The following is a 16,422-nucleotide window of genomic DNA, read 5'->3' as shown; positions in this document are numbered from 1 at the left end:
TGGAATCTAGCTTTGCATCTTCCTTGGGTGGTACTAAGCTGTATTTTCATGGATCACAAGTAAGCAACACCATCTTATGCTTGGTTTAGTTATTTAAAATATTTTGTTTGTTTATTGATCTTTGCCCATCAATGCCCTCCTTGCATGTCAGGTATAGACTGGTGGTGGGAAGAGGTGAGTAGAGAGATGAGCAGGGAGTCTCTGCCTTTGAGGAGGTTGGAGCTCACACCAGGGAGGGGGACAGAAGCAAATCAACACCTCGCCCTGTCCTATGGAGGCTTCCAGGGGACCTGTGGAAGAGTGGATAGGAATTAGCCAGGTGAAAAGGCAGTGGGATGTCATTTCAGGCAGAGGGTGTGGCATATGCAAGGTATAGAAACTTGAGAGAGCTTGACCTCCAGGGAACAGTGAGGAGTGAACAGTGTTGTATGGCTCTCATGTGTGGTGCACATCCAAGTTGACTGGACATAGAAGTGGAGATAGGTGGAACCCAGGTCCAGAAATTTCTTTCTTTCTTTTTTTTTTTTTAAAGATTTATTTATTTATTTATTTGAGAGAGAGAATGAGAGAGAGCACATGAGAGGGGGGAGGGTCAGAGGGAGAAGCAGACTCCCTGCCGAGCAGGGAGCCCGATGCGGGACTCGATCCAGGGACTCCGGGATCATGACCTGAGCCAAAGGCAGTCGCTTAACCAACTGTGCCACCCAGAAATTACTTTCATGTTGAGAAACATTTCCCTGAAGACCATAAGGCATCACTGAAAGCTCTGATATGACAATGATTTGAGCACAACCAGCTGAAGTCTTCCAGTTCTACAGAACCATCTGGTTTCCTACCTTGCCAATGGAGTAAATCTGTATATTTATGTGTTTATTAGTCAGAGAAGCAGAACCAATAGGATGAGTGTGTGTGTGTGTGTGTGTGTGTATTTTAAGGAAGTGGCTTGCATGGTTCATGATTATGGAGGCTGGCAAGTCCAAAATCTGCAGGATGGGCCATCAGGCTGGAGATCAGGGAAGAGTTGATACAGCAGTTCAAGTCTAAAGGCCATCTGCAGGCAGAATTCCTTCTTGCTCAAGAGAGGTTATTCTTTTGTTCTCTTCAGTTCTTCAACTGATTGAATAAGGTCTGCTCCATTATGGAGGGCAATTTGCTTCCCTCAGAGTCCACTGATTTAAATGTTAATTTCATCCCAAAACACTCTCACAGAATCATCCAGAATAATGTTGATTATATTTCTGGGCACTATGGCTCAGCCAAGTTGATATTTAAAATTAACCATCACAAAGGGAATATATATATATTCACATGGGTGTAGTATTCCTACAATCCTGTTTTCCATAGAACTCCATTCATTCATGCACTCTTTAAAAATTACTTATTGAGTGCCTTCTATGTGCCAAGCTCTGGAAATCCACGAGGAAGCCAGATAAACAGTGTTGCTGACTTGTTGGAACTTTCTAGTAAGGCAAGGATTGGCAAATTATGACCCATGGGCAAATCTGGCCCATAGACTATTTTTGGAAGTTAAAATTTATTGGGACACAACCATGTTCATATATTTATGAGTTGTTTATGACTGCTTGCATGTTACAATGGCAGCATTGAATCGTTGCTACAGAGACAGTATGCCCTGAAAATTCTAAAATATTTAGTATCTAACACTTTATAGAAACTTTGACAATCCCTACATTGGAGTATAGAGATAGTAATGGCATAGACAAATAGACATATAATATGATGTCAGGTAGTCAGTAGTGCTTTGAGGAAAAAATAAAGCAGGGCAAAGGGGTAGAGTGATGGGGTGCTGTTTTGACATGGCAGTTCAGAAAGCACTCTCCGTAAAGATGATATTTGAGCGGGACCTTAATGACGGAAGGGAAAGCCATGAGAATGCCCAGAGTTAAGTGAGTCCCAGGCAGAGGACACAGCAAGCGCCTGGTATGCTTGAGGATCTGGAGATGAACAGAATGCCAGGGCTGATCCCCTGCAATCTAATTCTCTCATCGCATGCATCCAGGATGGTCTGTGTTTCACTAAAATTGGCTGAGAGATTAGGTTCTTGCAAAGCGTGTTTTGAGTTTTTGATTCTGCAGCATTGGAGACCAAGTCTTCATAGCTTCCTCATTGGTCTACTGAAGCCCACATGGGACCAGTTGCCTCCATGTCACCCTCTCTTCCCCTCAATTTGCCACCATTGCGGAGAGCAAACTGCAAATTGCTCAGCCTGGCAATCCAAACCCTCAGTGGTCAGTCCTATTCCAGCCCCACTTTCTGACATGGCATCCAAGTTTCTTACCCGTGCAGTTCACACTGCCCCCCAAACTCCCTCCTCTCAGAGTTCCTGTATTTCTCCTTCCTTCATGCTGTTCATCTTCCCCTCAGCTCATGCCATCCTACTTCTGCAATGCCTCACTCCATCTTTCTCCTTGCTCTCTCCACTTCCCTCTCCCTCTCTTTCCTCCTTCTTTTCCTCATACCTCCAAGTCCCCTCCCACCCACTGCTTGTTCTTGACTCTCCATCAGCATTGACTGAGTTAATCTAATCCTGTTTATGCATTTATATCTCTTTTCCCAGGAGCCTCTAAGGCCTGGACAGCAGAAATGCAGTGAGAGCAACACTGCTTTCTTCTCTGCAGAGGAATGCAGTCAGCATTTACTAGAGACTTGTTTGTACCTGGTACTCTGCAAGAGTCCTATAGAGACAGCCATGAATCAGGCATAATTTTGATCTTTACAGAACTCACAAGTGTAATAGGGGGAAAACATACACACAAATGCATATGGTACAAATAGATGCTTGTAGAATGTGCTCCAGAAGCAGAGATGGTGTGTGGCTAGCTCTGCCTGGATGAATGAGGGAAATTTCTTTGAGGAGGTGACATTGTAGTAAGGTGAGTTGGAAGAAAGGAGGGAGGATTCTGATCAGAAGAAGCTGTATGTGCAAAGGTACAAAGCTGAGAAAGGAGCTGCACTTATCTGAGACTGAGGAGAAGTTGTAAGTGGTGAAGACAAGATAGCGCAGGGGTGGTAGGACATGGGGCTAGTAACATAAAATCCTGATGTAGCTGAGCAAGCATGATCACATGCTTTATCTTTGTATCTCCCTCACTTAGCCTAGCACCTTTGACAAAGTTGTGAACACTTCGTGGTGTCTTGATTTGAGCTAAGCAAGTTAAATTTCACTCTGTATCCTTAAGACCCATTTGAACATGGTACGCCACTAATTTTTGTATGTGATACACATTGCATATAAAGATTGTGTCAGATGGATGCATTACACTGCGACTTATATCACAGAACTTTATTGAGCCCCTGACCTCAGCAGGTATCTCAGTGATTTTCTTTGTGGTTTCCTTGGTGGGCCGATTTATTTAATATGCCTAAAAAACTTACTCTCCATTAAATAAGAATTATGCTCTGTGTTTCAGTAATGAAATAGGATGAAGTCAGGGGACCCACCTGGATTTTTAGTTTTATAGCTCACTGAATAGTAATAAAGTCAGAACAAATGGATGTGACAAGGTTTCCTTCAGGAGGGACTATAGAAACAATGGCCAGTAATGACTTAGTGTCAATATTAAATTACTCAATGAGGTGAGTGTGATCTAATAGCAATGTGATTTCCTGCCCAAATAACCCAAGCCAGACCTTTTTTACAAGGTTATCCATGTGTTCTTGGCAAGAAGCTAACACCATCTTAAAGATGAGTTTGTTCTCTATTAGGTCAATGAGGAGTGAACTAAATATTTTCTACTTGGGTCTTCACATGATAAAAGCTTAACAGCTTTGAAGGAGCTATTACAGGCAAATGCCTAAAAGAAATACCCATTTGAAAAGTCTATAATTATGTACTTCTATAACAGTGTGTAAAGGGATCACAGTTCCCATCAAGGGTTATTGAGCAAATAGTGAGTTCTTAAGTCAGTAACTACTTATTTACATGATGGTCAGTAATGGCAATAAAAGAATCATTGCAAGCTGCTGAGTAGATCTTATTCATCCATGTAGTTGGGGCTCATAAGGTGCTGAAGTCTGTTCTCCACTCAGGCAAAAACAAAACAAAACAATAAACACTGCAGTAACTTGGAGCAAGGTGAGGTGCTATTTTCCCATTGAGCCAGGGAATACTAATGAGTTCCAAAGGTTCCAACAAGTGATTTAGGTTCAAAGTGACTGGAAGAGAACTGCTTGAAAGACTTTGACTACCCAGCCTCCATTCTCCTTTCTTCTGATAAAAGCCATTTTTCCTTGAGATCTACCTCTCCCACATTCCTCTGGTAAGGCTGTCAATCAAATGGTCATGCTTCTCCATCAGCAAGTGATCCAAGTAGCATTTTTAAGAGTCCTTTGGGGATTTGATATAATTTCTGGGAAAGAGAAAGACATACTTTTTTCTAGGATGTCCTGGTAAAGGTCAGTGTAAGCTTGGAGCTGCTGATGGTTTTCTTTACCACCAGGTAGAAAAATCTTGCCTGAAACTAAAACTAACACAGAATAAGGTAGAGGTAAGAGATGATGAAAAAAGAAATAGATTTCTGACCACACTGAGCACCTGCGTGAGCCACATCTGAGGCTAGCAGTCACCTTGGACTTCCCAGTTACATGGGCAAGATATTTCCATTTTATGGTTATGTGGTTTGAATTGAGTTTTATGTCATCATCACTGTTGGACCCCCCAGTGTGGGGTGCCCTATTTGTGATTTTTCTTTTTCTCTTCCGTCCACCCCATTTTGTGAGAATTCCTTAGTGTGTTTATCACATGACATGCATTTGTGTATTGGGACAAATGATCTCTCACTGGTTGACTTCTGCTGTCAATAGTCCCAGAAGTGATTGTATAGGAAGTGGAAACTAAAGGTTTGGCTTTCTCTGGCTAATGTCCCCTCCATGAGCAGGAATCAGCAAGAGTTGCCTGCCTGCCTGCACCTGAATGACAGTTCCAGGAGAGAATGTCCCTTCCCATATTTTTCATTTCATTTCTTCTTTTAATCTTTGTCACATATATGAGGTTTCTACCTTTTTTAACTTTAAATCAGATGATTAGCACAAGGAGATGCTCTATTGCAGAACATTTTACTTTAATATTCTCACACTTGTAAAAAAAAATGTGGTGCTGGGAATGATGTGCTCCAGAGGCTGTGATTATGGCTGAGAGATCACTCACCACGGCAGATGGAGTCACACAGTCCGTTGTCAATGTGAAGCCTCCAAGAAGATGAAAAAATGTAATTTTAATTGACATAAGTCTTTACAGCCAAAAAGGAGCCTTTACAATGGAGTGAATAAAAATGCAGGATTTTGGCAAAGCCCCGAAGAAGTGTTTAAAAGGGTGACTGCGAAGTCACTAGGGAATGAGATTGCCCCAAATTAGGCTTTAGTCTAATTTTTCAGTAGCCAGAGGTATAGAGTTAAGAATCAAGAACCAGACTGAGGCCTTTTGGGAAACTTGGATGCACTGGGTGCTCCTGGGGTCTCAGGGCTGGGGTTCAAGAATCAGGGATTGGATGACACTCTTCCCAAGTATTGGTTCTGGTCTTTGCTGGGAATGTCATACTATCATTTGGTTGGTGTTTGTTTCAGGGTTTCTCAGCAACCACTGCCATTTCTGCACCAGCAACGGGCCAGCAATGGATACACATTTCTTAATCTTGCTCCAGATGTGGGAAGTCTTAATTGGTGGAGTAAGAGAGGCTGAGAAGAGCTGAAAGCTGGGGAGAGTGGCTGTCTCTATAATAGGAATCAATATCATCAGTTGGAGGACTTCTTTAGTGTTGTGCGTGTGGTCTAGAGGAATGCAATGCTTATCATGGGATAATAAAAATAAAGAAGTGTGACAGAAATGTACAATAGAAAAAAAATAAAGCTGAATAACAGATGGTAAAAATCTAGAGGAAAGGATAGCAGATGACAAACATTAAAAAGAAAAGAAGAGGAAAAAAGATGCCCAGGAGAAGGGCAGTGGTGGAGGAGAGCCCACAAAGGATGAACAAGGGCAAGTTTGAGAAGTCTGTTGATGTTGCTCATGTCTACAATCCCAGATTCCCCTGGGATGCAGACACCAATCACTTCAAAAGCTTTCGAGGACTAGCCCATGAGCATAAGAGAGCTATACAGTTTTATTCTCCCTGTCTACTTTACAGTGTTCTTTCAGTAGGAGGCTTAAGCTGAAATTGTACAAGGAAGTCTCAAACTTAATTTTTTTCACTTGCATTTGGGAATCTTAAATCATTTGGGCAAGAATGCTGGAGAATAGAGGATAAAGGAGTAGTGCTTTCACACAGAGTTGGTTCTGTTCTATTATTGATTTGTAAGTTTAATTTCCATCAAAATAGCAAAATGAGAACCTGAGACATTTCCAATGGCTTCTGAGAGGCCCAGGATCTGACTTGGCTGACAAAACAACTAAAATTACCGAGGGCTCTTCATGTGTGACTAAAATTTGGGAAATTAATGCTTTCCCAGTGGCTGCCTTTCCCCCCCTTTATCAGGCTTCCTAGTGGTTTCATAAAACCTCTCTACCAACATTAATACCCCCTCTCCTGCCCTATGCTTTCTCCTGTCCCTCCCTCAGTGCTTCCCAGAGTGTTACTCCTATTCTTTTTCTCTTTTCCTGCCCTTGGCTCATCTCTGTTTGGGTCACAGCAAATAGAGGTGCCAGTGTTTTGACAATTTCCTCATCTCTTGGCTCATCTCTGTTTGGGTCACAGTAGCACTAGAAAGGGGGGAAATTTCTACCAGGATATTGTGTAATGGTCCCAACCATCATGACGGTAATGACCATGGTACTCAGAATACCTTCTATTCCTTAGCATGGATTTATGATGCTATGGTCCAGACTATTCAGAACTCTAAAGGCCCCATCATAAATCTGAGGACTTGATGTATACATCTTCTAGAAGAGCAAGTGGGACAGTGGTTAACCTAAACTGATTCCTTGATTGTTTAGTCCTGTACATCCTAAATCCCTTTTACATTTTAGTGAAGGTTTATTTTCCACTTGGCACCTTAATAAATGGTACTGTAGCCTGTACAATGATCATTACAATTCAGTGGCTGGGGAAATGAAAGCATCCAACCAGCATGCTTATTTTGAATGTTAGTTTTATTGAGGGGAAAGTATAGAAATATTATCTGTTCAAGTCCTAATGGAGCTGCTCCCATTCCTCAAGGGGTTATCACATAGTATCAGGGAGATCTCAATCTTTAAGACTATGGAATATAGAATAATTAGGCTTCAATGTCTTTAGGAGTGGTTTTTTTTTTTCTTTGTTAAAAAATGCCTCTTTCCAGATGTAGAACTGAAGTATCTGTTGCTTCTGATGTTGCTGTCAGAGGCCAATTGGGAAGCGAAGTATCAAACACAATGGCTCCTTTGAATTCCCTTGCAAGAGGCAGAACATTCCCAGCCTCGAGATTCCGGTCCTTCTTGCCTTAGTGTGTGGAAAAAAGCAAATCCCCTCCAACTTGAAGAAAGAGTCTTCCTCCTCCCCACCCTTGACCCGACCTCTGAACCCAACCAACTTCTGCTATTTCTTAGGAAATGGTTTAGTTTAGAAGCATGGCATTTGAAGGTGAAAGAGAGGGAGATTAGAGGAATTTGAGCCTGTTTTCACAATTCCAGTTGGGATGTTGGAGAAAATTTCTGTGACATTTAAACTGCCAGTTACTTTATTAGATTTTTGTTTCTAAAGCAGAACTAAGTAAGTGCAGTCAGTCAATGACTCTGGCCAAAATAATGTGAGTGATTAGGCTCATTAAGAGTCTTTCTTCCCTTAACTGAAAAGTTTTAAATTCTGGCCTTGAGTAGAAGCACCGTGGAGAATCAAGTGTAGCAAAGTTTCTCATTTCAGTATCAAATGCTCTCAAGCATTTTTTTGTATGGGAATAAAAAATTTGGGACTAAAAAAATAATAAAGTGCTGAGTCACTGCTGTTCCTCTTATGAATGCTGGGTTTCCTAAAAAAAGAAAATGGGTGAGAGAGAGAGAAAAGAAAAAAGAAAAAAGGGAGAGAGAGAGAGAAGTGATCAATTTCAGTAGTTTTAGGTCATATAGTTTTGAAAGCAATCCTGTTGCTATCAGTACCTGACAACAGAGCTAGACAGAACACAAATAAGAAGTGTCTTCTGTGCTTCCTTCTCCTCCTCCTTGCCCTGACCCTCTTTAGAATATAATTTAACTAAGATCATGTGTAGATTAAGTCAGGGAAAATGTGGATGGGGACAGTAGGTTCAAATTTTTCTTGCGGTTTTTTGTTTACTTATTTGTTTTCCTACTGGCTGTTTTGGGGTTGGGGGAAGAGGTTGTGCGTTTTCAAGATGGAATTGCTCTCTGGGCCTTCTTTTATTATCTTTGAAATTAGATTCTTCTCAATTATTCAGGAGCAGATTATCTAGTTTGCAGACTATCTGGGTATTTTGTTTCTTCCCTTTCCTCTCTCCTTGTTGCCAGTGTTTTGACAATTTCCTCATGCTGCTGATATCCACAAAATTGACCATAAAAGGAGAAAGGAAACATCCAATCAGTTTTGTTTGTTAATTGCTCTGGTACAATTTATTCAGAAAGAAACTAAAATATAGACCAAACTGGAGTTTGAAGATTATCTGTGAATCGAATCTTTCCATACTTTCTCTAAGCCTCATTTGTACAGATAATCGAGGGTTGGCAGAACTTCAGAGAAGTATCTCTTAAGAGAGATCAAACACTTCTCAAAACCCAGCTCCCTCTGAAATGGCAAATTTTTTCATTCCCATGGGAAAGTCATTGCTTAGAGAAGCAAATAGAGAGAGGTGCTGAGAGAGAGAGGGAGAGAATTCCTCTGGTCTGATCTACCTTTGATGGAACAGGCTCAGTAATGACTGGCTAGGTTGGTGATTTGTTCTGGGGCCAGACTGGTGTATGAATATGTGTGCATGTGTGCGCATGCGCATGCTTGTATAATACTTAAAATCCACCTCGAGGCAAGATGCCAGGAGAGAGATATGGAGGTCAATGCCTGTGAGCCACATGTTTCTTCTCGATAATGAGAGCTCTCTCCAACCCCCAGCCCCTCACTCTCCACTCTTTTGGGTTCAGGGGCTGCTCTTCTAACTCTGACCACCCAGTTGTGTGAAACTAATGATTAACCCTTTGGCACCAGTGCTGGAGAATTCGCTCCACTAATTGGTAATGCAAAACCCATTAGTGATTAGAGTGGGGATACTCTGTGTCCAGATGTCAGAAGGTTAATGAAAAATTGAATATTGTATTTTGCTGGGGGATTAAAATTTTTCGGGTGGGTGATGTCTTTTTCTCCTTTCTGCCAGCAGCTGAGGTTGAGCATCAAGCTACTGGCCTCCATGGGCTGGCCTGCTTGATAACAGGCTGGTTGGATTTTATCCGGGAGATCAGAAAACTTTTGTCATCAAATCCAAACAAACACCATCTAGAACTATCCTTCACAATTCAGAAATGGAGATGACTCCCAAGCGCCACATTAAGAAGTAAATTTAATTGCCCAATAATTGCAAGAGTTTTGCCTGCAAATATATTTGTTAATTGAAAAAAAAATTTTTTTTTTTTTGCCATATTTGGGCTTCTGGAAATGGATAAGAGGGAAATTTATTGGAGAACTTTATTTGGACTGGAGGACCCATTTGTGCAAGTACATTCCTTATTAATAGGTCTTTGTTCTTGCTGTAACCCTCAGCCAGGTATTTTGAGAGATATACTCATTTTCTTCTAAGTCATATCAGCATAGTAATCACGTTTGGCTGAAAACCAGCTGCCATTTGCATGTTTAATAAAAATATAACATCAATACCATATTCAAAACTATTTTTCCTTTTAGTGGAAGTCTTCAAAATAATCTGCTTCCCTATATCTACCATAAATGCTGTTTACTCTGGGTTGAAGTCTTTAAAATAGGGAGAAATGCTAAAACAGTTTGATTACTCTTTCTTTCCCTTATCAGTCACCAACCATCTCTCTTAATTATGGTGTAAGGATATTTACATAACCAGGGGGAGTGTCCTATAACTACATTTCTATTATGCTTGGCACTTGTGTGAAAGGATATTATATTCATGTGCATTAGAGATTGCTTATAAAAGATCAAGACAATAATAGCCGATCAGACAATAAAGGTCTCTTTTCTCCTCCCAGACAGGCTGTCTCTGACGGAAGAATACAGTTCATCAAAAGTGTCTGCAGGTTGTCAAACTCAGGGAGGTTTGGGGACCCTCTGAGGCTGTCATGGTCAACAAGAAGATTTTCTGTCGGGCTTTGCCATCACTCACCCTGAGGAAATAATCACTCACTACATTCTGCATGTTCTCATGATAGAGCTCTCCATTTGAGAGAAAAGAGCCATTTTATCAAAGGACAATATAGCCCTTCTCTGAGTCCACGTAGCTTCCATTATCAGACCATAATAAATCATATTTATGTTCTCAGTTAATAAGACTGATTACAATGCAGGTTTCAGACGTGGGAAAAGCAAAGCAGGTGAAAAGACGTTTTAATGAAAATATGATAAGAAAACAGCTTCTTGTGAACATTTCGCACTATTATTTGTAATGATTACAGACAATTTTTGATACATCTTCTTTAGCAGTGGTTTAAGCTGCATAAATTGGCTCACTGGTAGATAAGTAAAAATGATAAGAAAAAAATCATGAAATTGTCTTATGTTGTCTAGAATCATTATGTACATAACAAGTGCAAAATGGGTCTAATGTATGCGCTGGGGATGGAGGGAAAACAGATTTCTCAGGGAAACATGGTTTGGGTATTATTCAAAATGATTTAGAAATTTTCTCATCTCACTTATTAAAAGTGTGTGTTCCCTGAAATTTGGGGATGCAGGCATTAATTTCATCTTTGTAAATGAATCAGCAACTCTACCTCTTTTATTCAATCTCAAAGTTGTTTTTCCTTTTCTTCCCCCCTGCCTCCCTTGGAGCTCAGTACAAAGAGACAAAGAGATATATATTTCCTACTCAATGTTTGTGTACAACTGCCATTAGTGCTAATGGGAGTTAAGTGCTTGCTTGGGAGGAGAACAGACCCCAAAGTTTAATATTGAAGGGTACCTTATTAAAAAGGTCTGGACATTTTTAGCTTCAGTGAGTTCAATTACATTAAAGTACCAACTTTCTAAATTAGTACAAAAAAGAAAAAAGAATCAGAGAAAGCAGTGAAATAGCTTTAGCCTTTAACTGTGTAATGCAGAAGAGCAGCCGAGGGCTGAGGACTTGGGGGGTGCAGTCTGTCTTGTTCATTCATACTAACTTAAGGATTTGATAGTGTAACAAATAACAATTCCGGGTTAGCACCCACAATGCTTAGAGCACTACTTTCTACTGTCCATTTGCAGCTCTGATGAGAATTTTATTAGCTTTGGCTTTCAGGTTTCTAAAAGACAATGAGGCTTCTTGCATCCCATGTTATTCTGGAGAGTGGCATTCTGAAACATTGGTTTAACACAATTTACCACAGATTTAGCCAGTGGTTGGGACATTTTCTTTATTTGGGGGGAGAGGGGATTGGCAGGCCTCACTTTGTGCACCTGGGAGAGAACATTTTAAAATTTGCTTGTAGAATCACCATTGTTATGCCCTGGAAAAGCAAACATTCCCCATAATGAAGTTATCTTGGCTAGACTGCTGGAGAAGACACAATATTGATGGCACCGCAAACTCTTTTTACCAAAAGGAAATTTAACATCAACCAGAGTGTCTATTTTACTCAGAGGTTCTTGGATTGTATTTTTTCTGAGCCAGTTGGCACTAATGTTAGATATTGGGAGAGTTGGTAATGTTGGTGAACCCTGACAGATTAACTTCACAAGTCAAAAGAAAAATTCATATGGAAAACGTATGATTTAAATTGATAAGGGTAGGCATGTACTTATGGATGTATGTGGGTGCCTATGCAGGGGTCCCAAGTTTTTTTGCAATACTGCTCTTTTTCCTGAAATTAAAAACCGATTGAGATTCAGTCCCCTCCCCCTAGATCATTGCTTTCTTTGTTGGCAATTTCTCTTTGTTCTATTCTAACTTGAATGGAGGAGGGGAGAGTGATTGGTCCCATGTCAGTCACATTGTCTGACTTCCACAGAAATAACTGCCAAGACTTTTGCTGCATCTTCCTTTGATTTTAGCCCTCACCCCATTTTTCTTTTCATAGGTTGACCAAAAAATATTGCCTGCAAGAGAATTCTGTAATGCCACCATATATCTAATATCTATGAGGCATTTTGTTTTAGCATTACTGGACTTAACCACAAAAGACACTTGACATTGATAAAGAATCTGTCAAGTCCACCCTGATCAGTGCACTGAAATCGCTCATGACAGGGAAGACACCAACCCCCTAAAGCAGTGGTAGATTAGGAGAAAAATGATTAGGAACCTCATCGTTGTGAAGCCATTTCATGTTGGACCATAGACTGAGCCAAATATGTTTTACTTGTCACACTCCATTAGCATGTGTGAAACAGTTGGGAAAATGGCCATATGATTAGACAGAAGGAAACCTGGATTCTCCATTACTGGAACTTGTTACTACTGAATAATGTCTATGCAAGAGGGATTGGTTTAGATTTTGTTAATTTCTTGTATGATGGAAAATAAGTGGCATTCATGAATAGAATCGACATAGTTCAATCACAAGCAGTGCCTTTAAATCTCCCCCCAATTTTCAACATTTCTTAAAAAAGTCTTGGGGAAATCCACATTTTTACTGGCAAGAGCTTTCATGGATGTTTCACTCCTAAAATTTCCTCCCTCAATCTCTCTGCTGAAACCAGTAGATTACATTTTCCCAGGGCCTAAGCAATCTTTCTGTGGCTAAGAACAAAACAGAGGACCGGCTTGAGATGAAGACTCATGTCTGGTGTAGTTCTTATAGTTTACATTAAATTTTTTGAAAGAGAGAATGTCATTGAAAAGATGACTTTAAGGATGAGAAGGTAAGAAAGAGTCAGAAACAAAGGAAATTCCCAGCAATGCTTAAAACACCATGACCACAGCACTGTAAGGAAAAGAGAGAGTAGACAGGATTTTCCTCTTGGGGGTAATCTGTTGAAAACCCACATAGAATGAAAGAAAATCTATTGTGGGAAAGAAAGCTAGCTTTCTTGAATGTTGCCTGCACAATCACATATCTATGAGTGTTAAAGTTCTTTAGAACAAAATCTTGTCCCACATATGACTGGGGAATTATTAAGCGTTGACTATTAAATCTTTTAGTTAGTTTCATACTGTGTTTATTTCTCCAGAATGATGAATATGCAGATTTAAAATTGAATGCTTTTGTTCCCAAGAAAATGATAAAACCAAGTCCTTGCTGAAGTCTAGCATTTACAGATGGGTTCTCTGAAGGGATGACTCACCCCAGCTGGTGGCTGCCAATGTCAAGTAAAACTTTGCCACCTCCCACCTCCATGGAGAGGGACCATTTGGATTGGGAAACTGCAGGGACTTTGATGATGGTCCCTGGGCACTTGTGCAAAACTTTGGCCTGATTTAGTCATTGTGGATAGCTTTGCCCAGCCCCAAATCCAAGCAGAGGCAGCAAATAGACATTATTTGCAATAGCAGGAAAGGGCAAGGACAAGCCAAAGGGCAAAGCAAAGAGGTGTATGCCCCTGGACAGACTAGCAAGGCAGGCAATAATTAGTGCAAAACACCCACCCTGTGTCATTTTCTTGTACTCTCTCAGCTTGTCAGGCCCCCAAAGGTTTGTTAGTTGGTCCAAGAATTCAGTGCAATCCTCCCTTGTGGCCACACAGAATGTTTGCTGTATTGAAGGCCAGCCCAGGACTAATTTTGAAAAGCAAATCTGGGAAAGAGCTTAATTTCATTTCCCTTGAGATTTTTCTGGGACAAAGTTAGAAGTTATGACAAGTTGAACAAAATAGCAGTTAGAAGCAGAGGCTACTTTGAGCCAAAGTCTCCTACATTATCCCATTATCCTTGTTCCTAAAATTCTATACTATGAAGGAAGTTTAATGGATTTTCAGTAAATGGTGGTAGTTTTTCATGCTACACTACAATGTTTTGCAACCCCTATGATGCTAGCGTGAACTGTGGGATCTTTCATTAGAGTGCCCTCTTGAACACCCAGAAGAAAGGCATAATCAAATGTACATAGTGACTTGTGGGTCTCAATTTCACAAGTGTTTACTGAACACCTACTATGTGTCAGGTACTGTGACTCCCAGACCAGTTCTCCTAGACCAATGCTCTTCCTACTACCCGACACACTCTTCCTTGATATGATTGAATGAGTGAGGGACCCAAAGTCTGTGCTTCTGATTTCGGAGGTCTCAAGTCTAAAATAGCCATTTTGGCAGAAACTCTAAAATACGAGTGTAAGTGAAGCGTGCTTACCTTTTCTAGAGGAGTCAGTAGACAATGATGTATGTAAGAACCCAGGCTTTGAAGTTCTGGTCTAACCATAGCTCCTTTGCTTTCCAGTTAGTTGGTCCTTAGGCGAGCTATTTATCTCTCCAAATCTCCATTTCTTCATCTATAAAATGGGTATAATAATATGACTTATTTTCTTAGCATTTTTGTGAGGATTAAATACATGTGAACAGTTGGAGCAGCCAAAGTCAGATGAAGAGCTGGGCCATCAAGGCAGCTGCCTGTGGGGACAGGGGTTGTGTGTCAGTGTTTAAGGGACACCAGACACCTCTGGAATAAATGATAAATGTGGTGCCAGTAACTCCGCTTTCTGGACATGATCCTGATATATACAACTAGATAGGATTGATCCTATCCTGCCGAAGAGACAATATTCTTCAGAGGAAAAAAAAAATCCCTATTTCCAGTTTTGCTGGGTTTCAGGCGACTACCACCCACCCTGAGACAGAAAATCAGCCAAATAGTGCCTGGTCTGTGGCTGTCTTCTGGAGAATTATGCTATTGTCTAAATCAGAATCCTGATACCAGCCTTCCCAAGCAGTTGTTTGATTTAGAGAATCTTAAGAGAATACAAAAACAAAAACATGGGAAACATTCTGTCAACATGAAAGTCAGAGAAATTAGATTTTTAAGCAAAATTCGAACAAGATTTTATAACTCTATCAATACAAGTTATCTCTGTGCTTTGAAAGAAACACTATTCGGTTATAAGGCTAAAAGAAGTGAAATGGAAGGCAATTCTAATCAAGTTAAAATGTTTCAGTGCATGAGATAATTCTCTTGTTTTTAACATCAAGAAAGACATATATGAATCATATTAGTAGCAAATGATTTTTCCCATTCTCAGTAAATGACAGTCGGTCAATAGGATATTGGCTTGTAGGGACACCAAGCAAGTCTCCTTGGGCTCCCCAAGTCCTGCCTGGCCCCTGAGCTCAGCGCCTAGCACACAGTCACTCTCACTGTGCCTTTGCAGTTAGGTGAACCTACGTTCAAGCACCTGATTATGAATTCCGGAGTAGATGAGCCAGTGACTTCAGGCCTTCAGTTTGTGGCACAAACACAAGAGAAGACACTGAGCTGTTGGAAGGGCAGTTCTTGGCACTACTGGGCTGCTCTGGCCTCTGTGTCTCCCCTCTTTCCTCTACTCCCTTCTCCTTTGCAATCCTTCCTTCTCTTCTCCTGGCCCTTCTTGCCCCACTCCTTGGCACATCGTGCGCCTGGCCCCATTCTCAATGTGCCATCCCATAAGTTCTTGCTCTCTTCTCCCTTCCTCTCACCCTCTCATCTGCCTCTCCCTCAGTCCGTATGAGGTGCTCGTCAATACGCTGCTATAGAACAATTGAAGAGAATGCTCTCTCTTCTCCGAATTTCCACATGTGGTCTCTTGGCTATGGTTTTATCTGGCTGTTTCACACCCATGAAGTGAGGGTTGGTGGCAGAACAGTGGCTGGGGAGTGGGGTCAGAAGGGGCTCCACATTCATTTTTGCCTCCACCAGCCAGATCTTGGCATGGTTGTGAGGATTAAATGCTTATAATAGACAGGTCTCCTGGACATCAGAATCTCCAGGAGCAAAACAAGGGAGCTGGAATATAATATACTCACACATTTTTAAAGATGTAAAAACCTTTTTCACAAACATGATTCTACATGAGATCCAATATATAGAACTCATGAAGCAGGTGATGCTCTAGAAGCAAGAGACCAGGAGCTCAGCCTCTTAGGGCTCATCTTCCACCACTGCTCCAGCCCCCTCCCCTGCTCTCAAGTGGCTTCCCAGATCCACTTCAGATCCAAGGTAACTCCAATAGTGGTGAAGTCCTTGGGGCAGGTGCTGAACCTTATCCCTTCTAATCCTTAGTCCCACCCCATCCCCTCAGTGCTTCTTTAGCAAAATGCTAGATAGGTATAAACAGTTCATATCTATTTACTCCAGCCAGCTTTCTGGCAACTAGCAAATAGAAGAGTATGCTTATAATTATAGAGATTTCATCTATTTGAGGTGACT

General features: G+C 41.0%; 1 long non-coding RNA gene across 1 annotated transcript; it reads right to left on the bottom strand.

The window, feature by feature from the left end:
- Positions 1-218: 218 nt before the first annotated feature.
- LOC118019188 lies at positions 219-15,808 on the bottom strand. The gene is made up of 3 exons (XR_004681615.1): positions 15,413-15,808; positions 14,377-14,515; positions 219-290 (listed from the first exon to the last, which is right to left on the bottom strand). It is a non-coding gene; the product is annotated as an uncharacterized LOC118019188 (long non-coding RNA).
- Positions 15,809-16,422: the final 614 nt, after the last annotated feature.

Source organism: Mirounga leonina, unplaced genomic scaffold (assembly GCF_011800145.1).
Source record: "Mirounga leonina isolate KUSES-001 unplaced genomic scaffold, KU_Mleo_1.0 Mir_173, whole genome shotgun sequence".
In the NCBI taxonomy this organism is placed as follows: Eukaryota; Metazoa; Chordata; class Mammalia; order Carnivora; family Phocidae; genus Mirounga; species Mirounga leonina.
Note: the sequence above shows the minus strand (reverse complement) of the source record. Positions and strands in the feature narration are given on the sequence as shown.